Source organism: Prionailurus viverrinus, chromosome C1 (assembly GCF_022837055.1).
Source record: "Prionailurus viverrinus isolate Anna chromosome C1, UM_Priviv_1.0, whole genome shotgun sequence".
Lineage (NCBI taxonomy): Eukaryota > Metazoa > Chordata > Mammalia > Carnivora > Felidae > Prionailurus > Prionailurus viverrinus.
Window position 1 is genome coordinate 207,757,514 of NC_062568.1, and position 18,490 is coordinate 207,776,003.

General features: G+C 54.2%; 1 protein-coding gene and 1 long non-coding RNA gene across 7 annotated transcripts in view; one reads left to right on the top strand and one right to left on the bottom strand.

The window, feature by feature from the left end:
* PIK3CD (phosphatidylinositol-4,5-bisphosphate 3-kinase catalytic subunit delta) overlaps window positions 1–17,447 on the bottom strand; it is a 55,165-nt gene extending 37,718 nt beyond the window's left edge. For 3 of the 5 annotated variants that reach the window (XM_047871680.1, XM_047871679.1, XM_047871675.1), the window contains exon 1: window positions 17,301–17,447. The gene's annotated coding sequence lies outside the window, so the exon portion shown is untranslated. The remainder of the gene's footprint in view (window positions 1–17,300) is intronic. The other 2 variants (XM_047871678.1, XM_047871677.1) reach the window with 2 other exon arrangements.
* On the top strand, window positions 14,801–16,616 carry LOC125172983 (uncharacterized). 2 transcript variants are annotated; one of them, XR_007154884.1, is made up of 2 exons: window positions 14,801–14,916; window positions 16,526–16,616. It is a non-coding gene; the product is annotated as an uncharacterized LOC125172983 (long non-coding RNA). The 2 variants fall into 2 exon arrangements; XR_007154885.1 differs by lacking the exon at window positions 14,801–14,916 and adding an exon at window positions 15,403–15,721.
* Window positions 17,448–18,490: the final 1,043 nt, after the last annotated feature.

Consider the following 18,490-nt stretch of genomic DNA (forward strand, 5'->3'; position numbering starts at 1 on the left):
CAGCTCAGGTCACGATCTCGCGGTCCGTGAGTTCGAGCCCCGCGACGGGCTCTGGGCTGACGGCTCGGAGCCTGGAGGCTGCTTCCGATTCTGTGTCTCCCTCTCTCTGCCCCTCCCCCATTCATGCTCTGTCTCTCTCTGTCTCAAAAATAAATAAACGTTAAAAAAAAAAAAAAAAAAAAAGATGGCTCAGTTAAGACAGAGGGCGGGGGCTTGTCCGGGTCACTGGGTTAGATCCACCGCGGTCAGGTCCCAGTGTGCTAACCTGAGATACAAAGCTACCAACAACGCGAGGGCGCCCGGGTGGCTCAGTTGGCTGAGCATCCGACTCTTGGTTTCGGCTCAGGTCACGATCCCCAGGTCAGGGGATCGAGCCCCGCCTCCGGCTCTGAGCTGGGCGTGGGGTCTGCTAAAGATTCTCTCTCTTCCTCTGCCCCTCCCCACTGCACGCTCTCTCTCACTCCTCCTAAAATAAAATTAAAGCAAACAAACACACGAAAACTACAAGAGGCGCCTGGGTGTCTCGGTCTGTTAAGGGTCTGACTCTTGGTTTCAGCTCAGGTCATGATCTCAGGGCTTCCTGGGTTGGAGCCCCTCAAGAGGCTGTGCGGAACCTGCTTGGGCTTCTCTCTCTCTCCCTCTCTCTCTGTTCCTCCCCCACTGGCACTGTCTCTGTCTCTCTCAAACAATAAATAAATAAACAACCTTTAAAACAAAAAAATAACACACATCATAGGGGCCCCCCGGGTGGCTCAGTCGGTTAAGTGTCTGACTTCAGCTCAGGTCATGAGCTCACTATTCATGGGTTCCAGCCCTAGGTCGGGCCCTGTGTTGACAGCTCAGAGCCTGGAGCCTGCTTCGGATTCTGTGTCTCCCTCTCTCTCAACCCCTTCCCTGCTCGTACTGTCTCTCTCTCTCTCTCTCTCTCAAAAATAAACATTAAAAAAAAAAATCTAATAACAATATGGACAGCAGCAGCTAACATTTTCTGGCTCATACCCCATGGCACTCATTGTGTTAAATACCTTACATTTATTGTGGAAGATTTAAGGAGGCAAATTCTTGAGCACTCCTCCCGTTGAGAGGTGGCCTCTCTGTCCCCTACCCTTAAATCTGGGCGAGCTTGTGACTTCTTTAACCAAGAGAGTATAGCACGAGTGATGCTAAGTGACTTGAGAGGTTAGGTCGTAAAAGGCCACGCAGCATTCGCCTTGGTCGTGAACCGAACTCCAATGCTTGCCCTTGGAGCTCTGTGCATTAAGAAGGAAGTGTGGCTGCCCCAAGTCGCCATGCCCCCAGGAAGCCCAAGCCAGAAAGAGTAGCCGTGTGTAGGCACTCGGGTAACAGTCCCATCTGAGCCCAAGCTTTGAGTCATCTCCAACCAAGCAACTAGACATGAGGGAAGAAACTTCCAGAGGATTCCAGCTCCCAAGCTGTTCGAGTTATTGGCAGCCTCCTGAGAGTCTTCCCAGCTGACCCTGGGCATCCTGGAGCTGAGCCAAGCCATCCTTCTGAGCCCTTCCTGAGCTTCTGACCCACGCAATAGGTGAACATAACAAAAGTTACAGCTTTGTACCTCTAAGTTTCATGTGGTTTCTTAGGCAGCAGCAGATACCTGGAACTTCGATTATCTCCTTAAATACTCAAAACAACCCCATGAGAGAGTTCTCATCATCTCCATGAAGAAACTAAGGTCCAAGACTTCCCCAGAGCTACACAGTAAGTGACAGAACTATGGATCAGACCCGCCTTTAACCACCACCTAGAACTCCTCACGACAACTCATCCTACTCGTTAGGGGATGAGGCCTGGTTTTTTAATGCATGATATATGCCCCGTTAAACAAGCCCTGATTCTGCCCCTCCGGACGGTCTCATGGGCCATCTGGGGAAAGAAGTTGTCTCTAGCGACTTCTATTCGATGGCATGACCCAGTGCCTTGCCGGGAAGTGTCGGACCCACTGCGATGGGTCTTGCGGACCGTTCTCGACAAGAATGAAAGGAAATCCAAAACCCGGCTCATCGATTTGATGGATATGCATATAGAATTCACGAACACCTGGAGAGATCATCTGTAAGAATGATTCTATGGGAAGTGGGTAAATCTGGCCAAGTGCGATGAATAGACTTACATGCTCAATTCCCCGGTTACAAATACAGAGTGGGAAAAGACGGAAGAGGCCTAAACGGAGCGTGGAGACCAGACAACTCACAGTCGACCCAAGGCTCATCCAGAGGCAGCCCTGTGGGCCCTGCATGAACAAGCTGGCCGGGTGCCAGCCATTCACAAAAGGGCCAGTCTCCGTATGAAACCACACCCACTTATTTGCCCCTCCTGATATTCACACGTCTTTGCAGCCGTCCCCCATATTACAGCAGCGTTGGTCTATGGGACCAAAAGAATATGGCAGAGTGAGGCGGGTCACCTTCAAGATTACGTTCACAGAAACTGTGGGGCCTCAGTCTTGTGCTCTTTGTCCCTCTTTGTCTATGAGATAAGCCGGCCGCCATGTTGTAAGGACACTCAAGCTGCCCCTCGAAGAAGCCCATATGGGGGGTGGGGATGGAGATACCTGGCCATCAGCAGGAGAGCCACTGAGGCCTGCCAACAGACCAGCTTCAGACACCTTCAGCCCCAGCTGGTTCCAGATTCTGGACCCTACGGAAACTGTGAGATGATAATTAGTGTTTGTTGTTTACGCTGCTAAGTTTTGGGGTGATTTGTCACACAGCAATAGATAACTCCTATACCACCCGTGGCGGCTGTGTTCCTTGCTGTGTGGCCCAGCACCTGCTCCAGGCTTAGTACAACAGAGGCTCCCTCAACACTCACGACTGAGTAAACGATCAGTACAAACAACCCCTCTACTGTAACTGTATGAGTCAGACATGTTTCTGAAGAAGAGGCAACAGGCTGAGTGAAAGAAACCGGCCACGAAAGACCACATCCTGTATGATTTCATTTACATGAAATGTCCAGAACAGGCAAGTCCACAGACACAGAAAATAGATTCGTGGTCGCCGAGGGCCAGGGAGACAGGGGAGAAATGGGAGTGGCTGCTAATGGGAGTGAGGAGGCTTCTTTCCGGAGTGATGAAAATGTTCTAGAATCGATTCTCGTGACAGTCGCGTAACTCTGGGAATATGTGAAGACCACCGTGACGTGCACCTTAAGTGAAATATCGAGATTGTTTTATGGAGAAAGGAGGAGGAGGAAGGAGCTCAGGCAAGGTCACCGGTCCCGAGGAGGGAGTGGCACCCTGGGAGGCCGGCCACCAGCAAGGCTGGAGAAACTTGCATCGGAGGGGTCTGCCCATGCCTGGGGCAGAGACCAGGGTGCTAAGGTCTAAGGGTAGCTGACCGATGCCTCGGTGTCGTGGTGGGGGATGCTCAGGGCCAACCCCCCCCCCCCTCAACTTGGCAAGAAGACGTTTCTCTGCTGCTCTCACAGGGAGACCGTGCCTGGTCTCAAGCTGCCTGGAGCCCGAAATGCCGAGCCCAGACACGGCTCTGCACTCCTATCCTCCAGAGATGATGCCACCTGCCCATAGTGTGCACCCAGACCACAGAGACCCTTCTACCCGACCCAGCCAAGGCCCTTCAGGCAGAAGGAGGGCCACAGCACCGCAGGCTGCAACTGTCCCGAAGGTCGGCTGGCCCCATTAAGGAGCTGAACCTACAGGACAGAGTCACCAAATGATCCAGGGAAGTCGATGCCTGCTGAAAGCCCTCACCCCCACCCCGAAGGAGCCGAGAATTTAAGACAAAAGAAAGGATTTAAAGATCACAGAGTAAACTTGCACGCAGTACCTAGGAGGTGGTCAAGGCAGAAAACAGAAGCAGCTTCAGAGCAGACTTGTAACGAGTTGTCGGGCAAGCACGTCTCACAAAGACCTCAGGGTACTTGGAATCTTCTCACCCGCTCTGGCCTTTGACGTTGGTTTTGAAATCAGCATCCCATAATGCAGAGAAGCCAACAGTTGGACCCAAACCGTCCTTTAGTGCACTCTAATGAATCTAGGATGAACTTGGGGAACACCCAGGAGCCCCGTGACCTTATCCCGTAGGAGCCTTTTTCTGGGGGAGAAGCCCATGATCTTTCAGCAGATTTTCAAAAGGATTTAAAATCTGAGAAAGATTAGGAACCCCCGGGTGGTGGGATCTTCTAGGATAGGTAGATGATGGATTTTTTTTCTTCCTTTGGCAAATCTGGACTTTACAAACATTTCATAACTAGCTTGTATTGATTCTATACGATTAAACAATATGGCAAGACTTCATTTTTTTGGATCACCGTGTAATATTCCAATGAATATCTTTTAAAACTGGGGCGCCTGGGTGGCTCAGTCAGTTAAGCCTCCGACTTCTGCTCGGGTCATGATCTTACAGCTTGTGAGTTCGAGCCCCACACTGAGCTGCCTGCTGTCAGCCCAGAGCCTGCTTCGGCTCCTCTGTCACCCTCTCTCTCCACCCCTCTCCTGCTCGTGCTCCCTCCCTCCCTCTCTCAAAAATAAATGAACATTGAAAATATATCTTTGGGGCACCTGGGTAGCTGAGTCGGTTAAGCGTCCAAATTTAGCTCAGGTCATGATCTCATGGCTCGTGAGATTGAGCCCCGAGTCGGGCTCTGTGCTGACAGCTCAGAGCCTGGAGCCTGCTTTGGATTCTCCTCCCTCTGTCTCTTCCCCTCTCCCACTCTGTCTCTCTCTCTCTCAAAAAGAAATAAACATTAAAATAAATAAATGCATGCGTACATAAATCTTTTAAAAGTGCAAATTCCACTTTCCTTTTCTGTCCTGACCCCTAACCTAGTCGCCTACACACACACACACACACACACAGACGGTGGCAATGGAGATGGGCTCCCTCCTTGAGGGTCTCAAGCTAAGTGGCAACCTACCCCATTCTCCTGGCATCTGCTCTGCAGCTGGCTGCCTGCCCGGTCACTCAATACTCCGGTTCCCCAGCTGGCCATGGGCTTATGTGACCGCCTCCTCTCCTGTTCCCACGAGACCCCCAACCTGCAGAGTGTTGAGGACAATACACAGTGCCCCTGAACACCTCCTTCCATCACCCATCGTCTGGTCAGTCTCTCCTTGGCAAGTGCCCCCTCCCAGAGCAGGGCTCCGGGCCACTTCTGCCCCTGGGAGCTTCTGGGGTAAGTCCGAATTCTCCAGAACAACAGCCTAGCGTCATTTATCAGGCAGCAGCATCCATCACCGGGCCCCTGCCATCAGCCGGCAACTATAGGTGCCTTATGTCTGTTCTCTCCTTCCATCGCCCCGCCAAGCCCCTCAGGCAGGCCGTGTGTTTTGTAAAAGAGGAAAGCGGGGCTCAAGCAGCTTACGGCTGCACCGCTAATGAACGGGAGAGGCGGATCTGGATCCGGGTCGACTCGGGCGGCCTCTCTTACTGAGGTGACGCGCCACTTGGATCAGCGCAAGGGAACTGGATTTGGGCCATCGGCGGAAAAGACACCTGAGTCCCGCTGCCCTGTGTCACCCACCAGCTTGAGGACTCTCCCATGGACTTCCCGCAAAAGGTTCAAGAGTTGGGCGAGGAAGGGATTGAGATTTCAGACGCCAGGCCCGGCTTCTTCGGGACCGAGGGGCAGAATGGGCACCACTGGGCAGACGGGGGCGGGGCTGGGTGCAGAAGCTGCATTCTCTTGGCCTCTGTCCCTGCGGAGGACCAGAGCCCAGGATGCCAACTCCACCAGAGACGAAGGACCAGCAAGAATAGGCTGCCTGGAGCCCAGCTAAGTCCTGGGGGCGGAGGGGAAGGGTGAGAATGGGCAGGGAAACCCCTCTGCAGAGCCACTGACTCCCGGAGGCCTGCCCGCCCCCCACTCCTGCCTGGGGTCCAGATCCCCCGGCCCCAACCAAATGCTCCCTCCCGAATGCAGCCACATTCGGAGACAACACAGCACAGGCGTTAGGAACACACCCTGCCACTTCCTCGCTGGGCGATACCTAAGTAAGTTGCTAAGGCTTTCTGTGACTCAGTTTCCCCATCGATAAGGCAGGGATCACAATAGAACTTATAAGAATAAATTCGTAGGGGCACCAGGGCAGCTCAGTTGGTTAAGCATCGGACTCCAGATTTCGGTTCAGGTCATGATCTCGCGTTTGTGGGATGGGTCCCCGCATGGATTGGGGCAGGGGGGGGCGGGGGGCTCCGTGCTGACAGAAGCCTGCTTGGGATTCTCACTCTCTGCCCCTCCCCTGCTCACGCATTCTTCCTCTTAAAATAAATTTAAAGACTTAAAAACAAAAAGAATAAATGTGTACTTTCAAAGTGCCCACGAACCACCTAGCACACAGCAGGTACAACAAAAGTGTCACCGTTACTACGAGACAAGGAGACGGCAGGAGAAACAACAGGTGGCAATTCTGAGCTGGCTGACGGGGAAACTTGCAAGTTCGAATGCCGGCTGACTGGATCTGCAGAAAAAGAAACTGGTCTGCAACGCCTCCCTTCTAGAGCCCATGGTGCCCGTTCTCAGAGGGAAGGGCTGGTGGGGTTCGGACGGGAGCTCTAACCCGCCTCTGGCACCTGTTCTGGGATTCCTACGTTCCTCCATCGGTCTCCACCTCGACCGAGCAGAATCAGGGGCGAATTGGGCTCTCCAGTCCCTCTTTGACGCTTGCCGGCCGATGGCCAGAGCTGGCGGTTAGAAGAGAAGAAGCAGGACGAAATCAGGTGTGTACAGATAGAGCTGTTTCTATGACAGTGAAGCAGAACGTTTTAGAAACCCCACGAGGAGCCACTGAAACAAACTCTCCATCTCGTTAGAATGCGCAAGGCAGAGAAAAGTTTGATCAATGATCAAAGTTTACAGGGACCATCCCCTGCAGTGGGTCCCTGCTCAGAATGAAGCCCTTGGCCTCGCATTAGTACATCCATGAACCGACGTACGTGTATATGTGTTAAATTAAAATGCCTGGATTCCAAAGGGAGCGTTTTTTTTTTTAAGTTATTTACTTACTTATTTTGAGAGAGACAGAAAGTGAGTGCGAGTGGGGGAGGGGCAGAGAGCTCGGGGGACAGAAGTTCCAAAGCGGGCTCTGCGCTGCTGACAGCAGAGACCCAGATGCGGGGTTCGAACTCACAAACCGTGAGATCAGGAGATCGTGACCTGAGTCAAAGTCGGATGCTTAACCGACTGAGCCACGCAGGCGCCCTTGAAGGGTAGCATTTTAAGACTCTCTACAGGAGCCAGAGTTTCAGCTACTCAACCAACGAATCACAAAGGAGAAAAGGACTCTTATTAAACCGTGCATTTCTTGTCGCGATTGCGGCCAATCATCCTTCGCGTCGTGTTGCCCTAAGCCGCGCTTTTAAACTACAGTGGGAGACACTGTCCTGGGAGTAGCGGAGGCCACAGGAGAAACACAAGCGTCTTCCCGGAGCGTCCATCTGACTCAACGTTTAGGGAGAAATATTCCTCATGGTAAAATAAACACGGGCTTGGGGCGCTTGGGTGGCGCAGTCGGTTAAGCGTCCGACTTCAGCCAGGTCACGATCTCGCGGTCCGGGAGTTCGAGCCCCGCGTCGGGCTCTGGGCTGATGGCTCGGAGCCTGGAACCTGTTTCCCATTCTGTGTCTCCCTCTCTCTCTGCCCCTCCCCCGTTCATGCTCTGTCTCTCTCTGTCCCAAAAATAAATAAATGTTGAAAAAAAAAATTAAAAAAATAAATAAATAAACACGGGCTTATCATGGAATAGAATGTAAAATTAACGTTTGCGTTAAAAATAAAACTGGAATGGGGCGCCTGGGTGGCTCAGTCGGTTAAGCGTCCGACTTCGGTTCAGGTCACGATCTCGCGGTCTGTGAGTTCGAGCCCCGCGTCGGGCTCTGTGCTGACAGCTCAGAGCCTGGAGCCTGTTTCGGATTCTGTGTCTCCCTCTATATCTCTGACCCTCCCCCGTTCATGCTCTGTCTCTCTCGGTCTCAAAAATAAATAAACATTTTTAAAAAATTAAAAAAAAAATAAAACTGGAAGCTTCAAAGCAAGGTCATGGCTGCACAGTAGGCTGCACAAGGCCAGGGATGCACATCGCATCCCTCTAGCTGGAGAAGCATGGTCCACGAGGGCCAAGGTCATTGCCAGCCACCAGACCGTCTCCCAACCACTTTCCCACAAACCTGCAGCAGCAGGACTCCTGGGACGGCTGCCCCCAGGACCTCACCCACTCCGTAGCCCCCATCCGCTGCTGCTGCTCAGAGATGACAGGGCCAGCCAGAGTCCCCTGCCATAGCCAAGGGCATTGGATGGCAGGCCGCTCTCATCCGCTCTCAGTCCAGGTCAGGTGGGCTAGTCCAGGGACCGCTCCTGCAACTCCCCTCCCCGCGGGAAGCAAGAAACGATCTAGAAAGATCCCTGCTCTTGTGCCCCAAGCTCCTTTAGACCCTAAAGGGTTAGAACAAGCTGGAAAAAACAAACCTTTGGGCTTTGACCCACCTCAGAGGAGCAGGCTGTTATCAAAGGACAAAGCCATCCCAACCTGTACCTCTCAAATGGTGGTATTGGGGCGCCTGGGTGGGTGGCTCAGTGGGTTGGGTCCCACTCTTGACTTTAGGTCAAGACTTCAGGTCATGAACTCACAGTTCGTGGGATCGAGCCCTGCATTGCGTTCTGTGCTGATGGCACGGAGCCTGCTTGGGATTCTCTCTGTCCCTCTGTCTCTGTCTCTCTCTCTCTCTCTCTGCCCCTCCCCGACTTCTGGGTGCACTCTCTCTCTCTCTCTCTCACTCTCAAAATAAATAAACTTTAAAATAAATAAATAAAATGGTGGTATTTATTGCCACAGGCTCTGGGCATTCCCTATGGGTCAGTCCCGGGAGGGCCAAATAAGGTAATGGGTGGATTGACTTTACCCCACAAGCAAACCTTAATGATCTGTGACAGAGACACTGGTCCTTTAAAATCCACTCCTGCCGGTAACGTAGGCTGCAGACATTCATTCATCCGATGGCAAAAACAGCAATTTTTTTGCGAGCCTGTTACTTGTTACAGGTTTTTCCTCATTTCTAATCTTCACGACAACCCAGTAAAAGAGGTACTTGTTCCCATTTTCAGGAGAAAACCTGGAGGCTCGGAGAGGGAAAGTACCTCGCCAGGTCATCCGTGTGTCCACACCCAAAGCCAGGACCTTGACCGTCATCTCAAGTTCTGACTGTTGACCCTAAGTTCCTTTCTACTCATTCGCGCAACTCTGTGCCCTTGCACTGTGTTGCCCACTGGGAATATGAAGCCACACATGTCTCAAGAAACTACTGCAGGGGTGCCCGGGGGGCTCAGTTGGTTGGGCGTCCCACTCTTGATTTCGGCTCAGGTCATGATCTCACAGTTCCTGAGTTCGAGCACCGCATCGGCTCTGTGCTGACGGTGTGAAATCTGCTTGGGAATCTCTCTCTCTGTCCGCCCCCCAAATAAATGAATAAACATAACCCCCCTCCCCCCACATATTTGACGGGCTGCTGCATTTAATTAAAAAAAAAAAAAAGACCACAATTCGTCACTGGTTTCCAAATGACAGCAGATGGGCTGTGTTATTCAAATATTCGCGGCATCACACAACGGGGAAGGGAACAAAGATTCAGGACCCAGTGATCCGGCTCTTGGACCCAGAAGCAGAGACTGGGGAGGGGGAAGTTGAGGGTTCTGGGTGTTTTCCCCCTAAAAGAAACTTGTCGAGAAGAGGTTGAGACCCAGATCTCGGTTTCATTAACTTCCTCCTCAGACCCAGGTCAGCAGCAGAGGAAAACGCGTGCATTTAAGCATGCGTGAACTCTGGGTGCCTACCGACATCCGCCCTCATCGGGGGCTACCTGAGGTCCACCTTGAGAGGAGAGTGACTCCCACCTTCCCCCAGGGGGCTTCAAAAGCGGGCTTCAGCGGCGGCAGCCCATACTGGTGCCCAAACCCAGGGGTCCTGCCCTTGAAATGGCTGCCTCGGTTTCCTAAACTGTTCGAAGAAGCACCTGGATGTCAAGAGGGGAACAGCCACCAAGATGAACTCTGGACTCAACCATTAGCGAGGCTTCATGCACCATGTGCACGCCACGGGGGCTGCAGGACCCCAGGGGAACGGGGTCCTGGAGAAGCAGCCCTGTGGGGGCCTCCTGATTCTGGGCAGCTGGTTGCAGCCCAGGGACGTTAAGTATCCACCTGGCACAGGTTCATCTGCTTGCGTTAGGGAGGCTCACACCCAAATCCAAGCAGACAGCCACGGACACCGTCCACTTGATCAAGAGGACGGCGGTCAGCTCAGCTTCCTTCGAGGACTGTCTACGTTTGTAGCGAAAAACTGATCCTTGAGCTTAACCTAAATCCCTTTGGCGTGAGGGTATACCGTCTCCCCTTGTTGAAACAAGATGAATCTTGAGGGTGAATGAAGAGTTGTTAAATGAGAATAACGCTGAAAGCAGCAACAGCTCCTATTCACTGAGTATCGACCATGTGATTCGTAATGTTCGTTATCTAATTTGTCTCATTGAATCCTTGAGACATCCTTACAGATAGGCCGCGTTAGCTTCATTTCACAGAGGAGGAAACTGAGGATCAGAGAAGGTAAGTCATCTATTCAAGGTCACACAGCCGGGAAGTGGGGATGCTTAAGGTTTTGAATCGGAATCCACCCAATTCCAGAGATCAAGGGTTTATTTAACCGCGGCATTACGCTGCAGCAAACTTCATGTCATACGTACACCTAGAGCCAAAAAGGAAGCTATTTAACCTCATTAGCAGTAAGAGAAACACATTACCCAGGAGTAAAACGTTTCTTCCCAGTATTCTTCAACACTAGTGAACGAGTTGTGAAGCCAGTATGTATCGCTAAGGATGAACGGAGCCAGTCTTTCTTGGAAAACCATTTCGCAGGAAGAACCACAAAAACACTCCATGGCGTTAAATAACATAATTCTTGAATGTGGGAAAAGTCATATACCTGAAAATGTCAATGACGGTATTCTGAGAGTCTCGTGTGCGTGTGTGTGTGGAGGCATGCGCGTGTGTGCACGCGCGTGTGTGTGTCTGGAAGCAACATAAATGTGCCCCAACGGAGGGTTCTTGAGAACATGATGGTGCCCCTCAGGACGCTCACCGCGCCACTGAAAAGGATGGCTTGTTACGAAGCAAAGCGGAAAAATGCTAATGAGCCCACATTAAGTGAAAAAAGCAAACCACAAAAGCACATGCCCAGCTCCTCAAAACCTTAAGCACAGGATTACCAACCATATGATCCAGCAAATCCCACTTCTGGGCACATACCCAAAAGAATTCAAAGCAAGGATCTGAACAGATATCTGTAGATCCACGTTCACAGGCGTCAAAAGACAGAAGCAACCCAGGTATCCAAGGACGGACGAGTGGGTAAACACAATGGCATCGACTTACGACGGAGGGTTATTCTGCCTTCGAGAGGAAGTTCTAACACGCGCGGCAACAGGGATGAGCCGCGAGGACATTCTGCTAAGTGAAATGAGCCAGTCACAAAAGGACAAACATTGTGTGACTCCACTCACAGAAGGTGCGGAAGGCCGTCACATTCATAGAGACAGAAAGCAGAATGGTGGTTGCCAGATGCGGTGGGGGGTGGCGGAGGGGGGTGGCGGGGAGAGGGAAGAATGGGGCGTTATTGCTTAATGGGACACGGTTTCAATTTTGCAAGATGAAAACGCTCTGGAGAAGGCAATCCGGGTTGCACAACGATACGAATGTGCTAAATGCCGCGGAACTGTATATGGTCCAAAGGGTAAGTTTTCTTGTGTCTGTTTTACAATTGAGGCGTAAAAATTAATATACAGGGGCGCCTCCGTGGCTCAGTTGAGCATCCGACTCCTCGTTTCAGCTCAGGTCATGATCTCGCGGTTCGTGGGTTCGGGCCCACGCGCTGATGGTGCGGAGCCTGCTTGGGATTCTCTCTCTCCCCCTCTCTCTGCCCCTCCCCTGCTTGTGCACGTGCCCTCTCTCTCTCTCAAAATCAATAAAAATAAACTTTAAAAATATTGGCGCCTGGGTGGCGCAGTCGGTTAAGCGTCCGACTTCAGCCAGGTCACGATCTCGCGGTCCGTGAGTTCGAGCCCCGCGTCAGGCTCTGGGCTGATGGCTCGGAGCCTGGAGCCTGTTTCGGATTCTGTGTCTCCCTCTCTCTCTGCCCCTCCCCCATTCATGCTCTGTCTCTCTCTGTCCCAAAAATAAATAAATGCTGAAAAAAAAATTTTTTTTTAAATATATAAAAAAGCACGTGCTTACTAGGGACAACGATATTAAAAATGCACCCCCCAAGCGGGTAAAGGAACTCGGATCGGCAGTGTCTGTGTTGGGGTTAGTGGGATAAAGGATCGTTATGAATCCACCCACCATCTCCTTCACAGGCATTTGTGTGTTTTGCCGTGCGGCCGTGCGCCTGGCCCTTCACATGTGACGGCACATGAAATCCTACAGACTGAGGGTCACACTAGCGTGACCATTGGGGATTCTGAGGCTCAGAAGGGTTAAGTGATTTGCCGAAGGTCACTTAGCAGATAAAAAGAAGTTGAGATTAAGACCCAGTCTGGCTGGCTCCAGAGAGAATTTTTTCTTCCACCGAGGCAATCCCTCCACCCGGTCTGTTCCCCACCCCACCCCACCATACTTAAGTGACTTTTCAAAGTTTCAATAACAGGGCTATGATCTTGCCTCCCTGTTGATAAGAACATACTTCTCCCGGGATTTCACAACCAAAGCAAAGAGTCGCAATGCACGCGTGCTCCCCTCCTGCCCCAGGGAGGGAGGCAGGAGTGTGGCCTTGCCCTCCAGAGACCCGGAAGTCCTGGAGCACTCCCTGGTCCTCATCCTTAACCTCCTACAAGCTTCACTGACCGTGATTGGGGGGGGGGGCTCCCAATCCCTTTCGGCCACCACCCCATCCCACAGCCCGGGCCCCTCCGCAGGACCGGCAGACCCAGCAGCAAAACCGAGCCCTGCCCCCACCTCTCCTGGGGGCTGTTCAACAGAGGAAACTCCAAACCGTCTGGGGCTGTGTGGCCCCAGACAGAGGGGGGGGAAGCCCTGGCCGGGAGGGGCCCTGAGCAGAGAAGGAGTTGTTTTTGAAGAGAAAGAGGGGAGACAGGAGGACTTAGAACTTAGTCAGCTCCTTCAAGCCTGGGAGTTGTCTTTTCTTGTCCCTGGGGAGGGGGCTGCGGTGGGAGCCAGTTCACAAAGCTGGGGGAAAGGGAAGCTGGAGACAGGCGAGGGAGAGGGGAGACTGGGAAGCAGCCGCAGGGGGCCCGGAAGCAGGGACAAGATAACCCTGTCCAGCACCTTCCCAGAAGATCCTGTCCATCTGCATTGGGCTGAAGGGTGGCCCTAAAAAGATATGTCCGTGTCTCAATGCTCGGAACCTGTGGATTCTCTGGGAAAATCATTATGCAGAGAAAAGGTCTCTGCCGATGCAATTAACTTAGGGATGGGCCCCAAATCCAATGACAAGCGTCCTTTAAGAGACAACAGAAAGACACAGACCCAGAGGAGAAGGCCACGTGAAGAGGGCACGGAGAGTGGCGTGAGGTTGCCACCAGCCAAGGACAGCCTGGAGCCACCAGGAGCTGGGAGAGGCCGGAAGGATTCTTCCCTGGGCCCCTGGAGGGAGTTAAGGCCTTGGCGACACCTTGCCTCTGAACTTCTGAGCTCCAGAACTGTGAGAAAAGAGATTCCTGCTGCTTTAAGGCACAGAGTGTGGGGTAATTTGTTACAGCGGCCACAGGAAACAAATACAGCATCATTCCAGGACATAATCCAACTTTGCTCCCTTTCTGTCGCTGTTCCTCCCCCCCACTCCCCCCCCCCCCCCGTGCCCCACTCTTCTGGCATTTTCTCTAAGTGGAAAGTATTTCCCCCGAAACGAGTGAAACAGAAGCTAACTGAAATACCGCTTTAGAAATGCCACACCCATTACTACGATCACTCTCCCTCTTGGCCCAGAAAGTAGGAGGCCTTGGGGAGCACCCATTTCTAGGAGGAGCCCTGACCCTTATCTGAGGGGAAGCTAGGTTATCACTCCTGGGGAGGGAGGGGGGGGGTCTCATACACACACAGGCCACAGCAGCTGGAGCTTTTGCTGCGCCCGACCTCAGGCCCCGGGGACTGGGCTGGCCCCCAGGGAGCAGAGAGTGGGCCATATTTTGGTACAACCCACAGAAAGTCACGGTGTTTGTCTGCAAGGAAAGAGCGGGGAGGGAGGTTCCCGGGTTTTTAATTTTTTTTTTTTTCCGTCTTGAAACTGGCAGCATTTCTGATATGATTGCGGGGGATTTCCACCCACCAAATTAAAGAAAATTCAGTTTTAGCATTAGCTGCAAGGAGAGAGGAGTTTTGCAACCTTTGTCATTTATGAAATACTGGCAGTGGCACAGAGAGAATGTCTGCCTCCCTCCCAACGATTCAGGCTCCTGCCATCCTGCAGCTGGCGGTCAATTACCACACGCCTCCGCCATCAGACAGGGTGGTGGTCGATTAGTGCATCCCTCCACCATCAGACCGGTGGGCACTCCCTGATCCTCCTGGAGCGCTTCCCCCTGGACCTGCCCGACAACAGCTTTGCCGGGAAACGTGTCTGTCCCCTGGGGAGTGGCTGAAAGAGCTTTACTAAGGTCCCACGGTAAGGAAACATTTGGTGAGGCCCCACGCCCCATCACCAGACCCACAGAAGCAGCTGGCTTCTGGGAGGGAGGGAACTGCTCTCTAAACAAAAATGGTTTTGAAAAATAAGCCAGCCAAAGGGGAACTGCTTCATGAGTTACACATTCACTTCTCCCTTTAACTGTGCAGTTGAAGAAAAAACAAGGTGAAGCAGGAACTGACCCCACGTTCACATCCCCTTGAACTCTCTGGACACAGCAGCACTGGGAGTACTGGCTAACCAGGCCTGAGGTTGGTCTCTAAGTATGCGTGGATCGTTCGTGTCTTGTAAGCCCCCCACCCACAGGGCTGGTACCCTCCCTGCCTGCCTTGTTCTTAACATAGCCCCTGTGAGGGGGGATCTCAAGAAATACCTATTAGACACAGTAAAGAAAGAGAAAAGTCCTGCTGGAAGGGGACCATCTGCGTGGCCAAGGGCGTCTCTGGGGCACTTGCCCCAATTCCAGAAGCATCGGTATTTGCAGAGTGGCCAGCACTGTTTCTAAACGTGGGCAGAGGAGGTGGGGGGAGTGGGGCTCAGAAAGAGGCACGCTTGGATGTCTTAGAACGGGCTGCTGTGAACTCGTTTTCAAGAACACGGTTCCCCGCACCCCAGAGGGTCCTCCATTACTTGTAGGACCTCGTCAAATCCCCGAAAGAACCAATCTCTGCGTGTGCAAGACAGTGCTCTCAGGAGGCAGGATGGATGGAATCCTAAAGTCAAGAAATCAATCTACAGCAAGGCGTGGAAATGCTAAAGGGTTGGCAATTTCTGCTCTAGAGAGCAGAAGAGAAAGTTCTAGTCCAATCTCCTCGTGTTTGGCGGCAGCCTCCTTAATTAGCAGACTCTTTACCCCCACTTAGGCCAGTCAAACCCGGCGGCTGACAGCAGCAGAGGCTTTTACAGGGGTTATCAGGGTGGGTACCTTAGAGGCTGCGTCTTTGAAAGGGCACCCCAAGAGTCCCCATCCCTACATCAAGAGAACATTTAGGGAATATTTTCGTTAATCTGCGAGCCACAGCACCTACAGGCGACTCAACACTTCGGTGGTGGAAGGTACTGACTGGGGGTTTGGATCAGCTACTTGGAAATTGCGTGGGTGGGCAAGTTTAACTTTTCTGGGCCTCAGTTTCCTCCACTGGAAAGTGGAGAGGACATCATTCAGGTCCTACGATTGTTTAACTGAAAACATCTGGAAAAACGATTGGTTCTTTGGGAGGGTTGGAAAGAGTCCCAAGGGTACCATTCACTCGAGGGCAATACCAAGGTACTGCCAGGCACTCCAGCGGCGTCCTCTGTCCTGGAAGCCAGCAGTGGGATGAATCGGTTTCAAAGTCCCTTTGGAGCAGGGAACTGTCGCCTCGAAGCCCCTGAAAGAGGACCCCCCGCCCCCGGAAGGCACTCCTGCCCCACATACACGCGCGACGGTGTAGGACATCTCTGAGGGTGGCGCGCAACGGGGCTTTCTGCGGGAGCCCAGGTGCAGAAGCACCCCCCCCCCCCGACAGTCTGCTGGGGTTCGAGACCCTCCTTCCGGGGGACCTGATCCAAGTGAAAGCCGCTCGGTCATTCTAGAGCTCCAGAGCGCTCCATCCACAAACTGGGCAGGTGCAAGGGTGCCTCGGGACGACCTGGTACTGGACCACCAGCCTGGGCCGCCCCAGGCGCCCCCACCCCAGCCCGGGAAATCGCATCCCCGCCCTCGCCCCCTCCGGGAGAGCACAGTTCGGGGTCTCACATCAGTCCTTACTCTCCGGACCCCATCTCCCCACCAGGGCAGAGCATCACCGGCTACGTGCCCCCCCATCCCCACCCCGCATCCTGGTCGCCACGAAAGGTCTCCCTGTTCCCCTCTCCTAGATTTCAAGGGAAGTGCAGAGAAGGAAGCCTAAATAAAAACAGGAAACCCGATTTTAAAAAAGAAGAAGCCTCATTCTGGCTGAATTACGGGTAAGAGTATTAAAAAGGAGTGGGGGGGGGGAAAAAGAGTCCGGAAATGCAAAGCTGGAGGCGGTTTTGCCGCCGTAACCCGGGCTCAGCCGCAGATCCGGGGGCTGGTCTCCGCCGGCGACTGCAGTAAACACGAGGCAAGCGGCGCCCTAGGCCCGGGGCCCCCAGGCCCGACGGGCGGGGCCGGAGCGGAGGGGGGGGGGCGCCCGGCGGACTCGACTCCGGTTGCTCCCCCTTCCCCGGGGACCTTGCTCGTCCGCGCCGGGGAGGGCGCGCAGGGCCAGGGCGCCGCGGAGCGTGCGCGCCCCTCTCCCCGCGCCCGGGCCGGGGCACCGGGCCGCACCGCCGGTGGGAGCGCGGCCGGCCGGGACGCCCCCTCGGCCGGCGGGCCAGCGCTCGGGGCAGGGCGCACGCGGCTGAGCGCCCGCCGCTCCCGGGAAGTCCCCGTCGGGCTCCGCGGGGCGCGCAGCAGCGGCGCAGGGAAGCTGTGCGCTCCCGGGTCCCGGCGGCCGGCCCCGGTGGGGGGCGCGCCTCGCCGGGCTCGCCGGACGCGGGAGGCGCACCGGTGGTGCGCGCCGGGAGACGCCCGCGAGCAGGTCCCCGGGGCCCCCGAAGCCCCCGCAGCCCCCCGGTGCCAGCGCCCTCTCCCCCACCTCCCCAGACGCAGCCGGAGGCGAGCGCTTACCGGTCCCGGCGCGGCCGGCAGGGGCTGGGCGGCTCGGCCCGGCGGCCGCTAGGAGCCAGCGCGCTGGGCGCGAGTGAGCCTCGAGGGAGGGAGGCGGGGCGCGGTGGGGGCGCCCCGCCTGCTGACAGCCCGCACACTCCACTTCCCACTTTGTTTCCTTTTTACTTGCAACAGGAAAAACAACAGGTCCTCCTGCCGCTTGTCTGCACCCCCCGCCCTCCCCCCCTCCCCCAAATCCGCACCCCGTCTGCGGCTGGAGGGCCATCATCCCAGGTGTGTCTGTAAAGCTGCATCTTGCCCGTCTTCAAAACAAGCGTTCTTTTTATACAAAGGAAAACAACTAAATAAAGGTCCTAAAGCCCACGCCTTCACATTCACACACCAAAGAATTTCCACGGTGGCCAGAGGAAGGCTGGAGGGCGGGAGACGGAGGCGGCGGCTGCAGCTCTTGGCGCCCGGGGAGTCCCCCCCATCCCATCCCACCCCGCCCCGCCGCCCGCCGAGAGCGCAGTAGCTGGGCGCCAGGGAGGGTACAGGAGGCCTGGGAGACGAGACTGGAGCGCAGAGTTCCACGGGCTCGGCCCTGGGGGGAAAGCTGTGGTCTCCTCGCTTGGGGGAGTCAAGACCATGGGGGGGGGGGGGAGTCGCCAGATTACAAAAGTGGCTTAGAAATCCTTCTAGGGCGCGTGGGGGAAGAGTCAAGTCAATTGCTTACACAAACAATGACTTAAAGGACCCTCCCCCCTCCGGTCTGGGAGCTAAAGACGCTGTTTGGTCCCCTTGGAGAGATGTGGAAACTGAGGCCTGGAGAGGGGCTGTTTCTACCCAAGCGATCCGCCGGCCTCCCAGCGCCAGCGCGGGCCCAGCTCTGGCTGCAACAAAGGAAGGAGCAGAGCCCTCGGTTTCCAGCCAAGAAAGGGCAAGCGTAGGTTACTGAAGGCTTCCCGTTTTCTGAGGTTTCCAAACACCTGTCCGAGCCCTGCTTTTACCAGTCGGCAATTTAAACAATTTTGCTCCCTGCTTTCCAGAGGTCAGTGTAAGAAGCCGACGCGTGGGGCCTGCTGTGGATTTGGGGTCTCCTGCTCTCTCTGCCCCCTCCCCTGCTCATGCTCTCTCTCTCAAAAATGAATTTGTTTTAATTAAAAAAAAAGAAAAAAGGATTAAAAAAAAGACGCTTCGCTTTCCTGAAA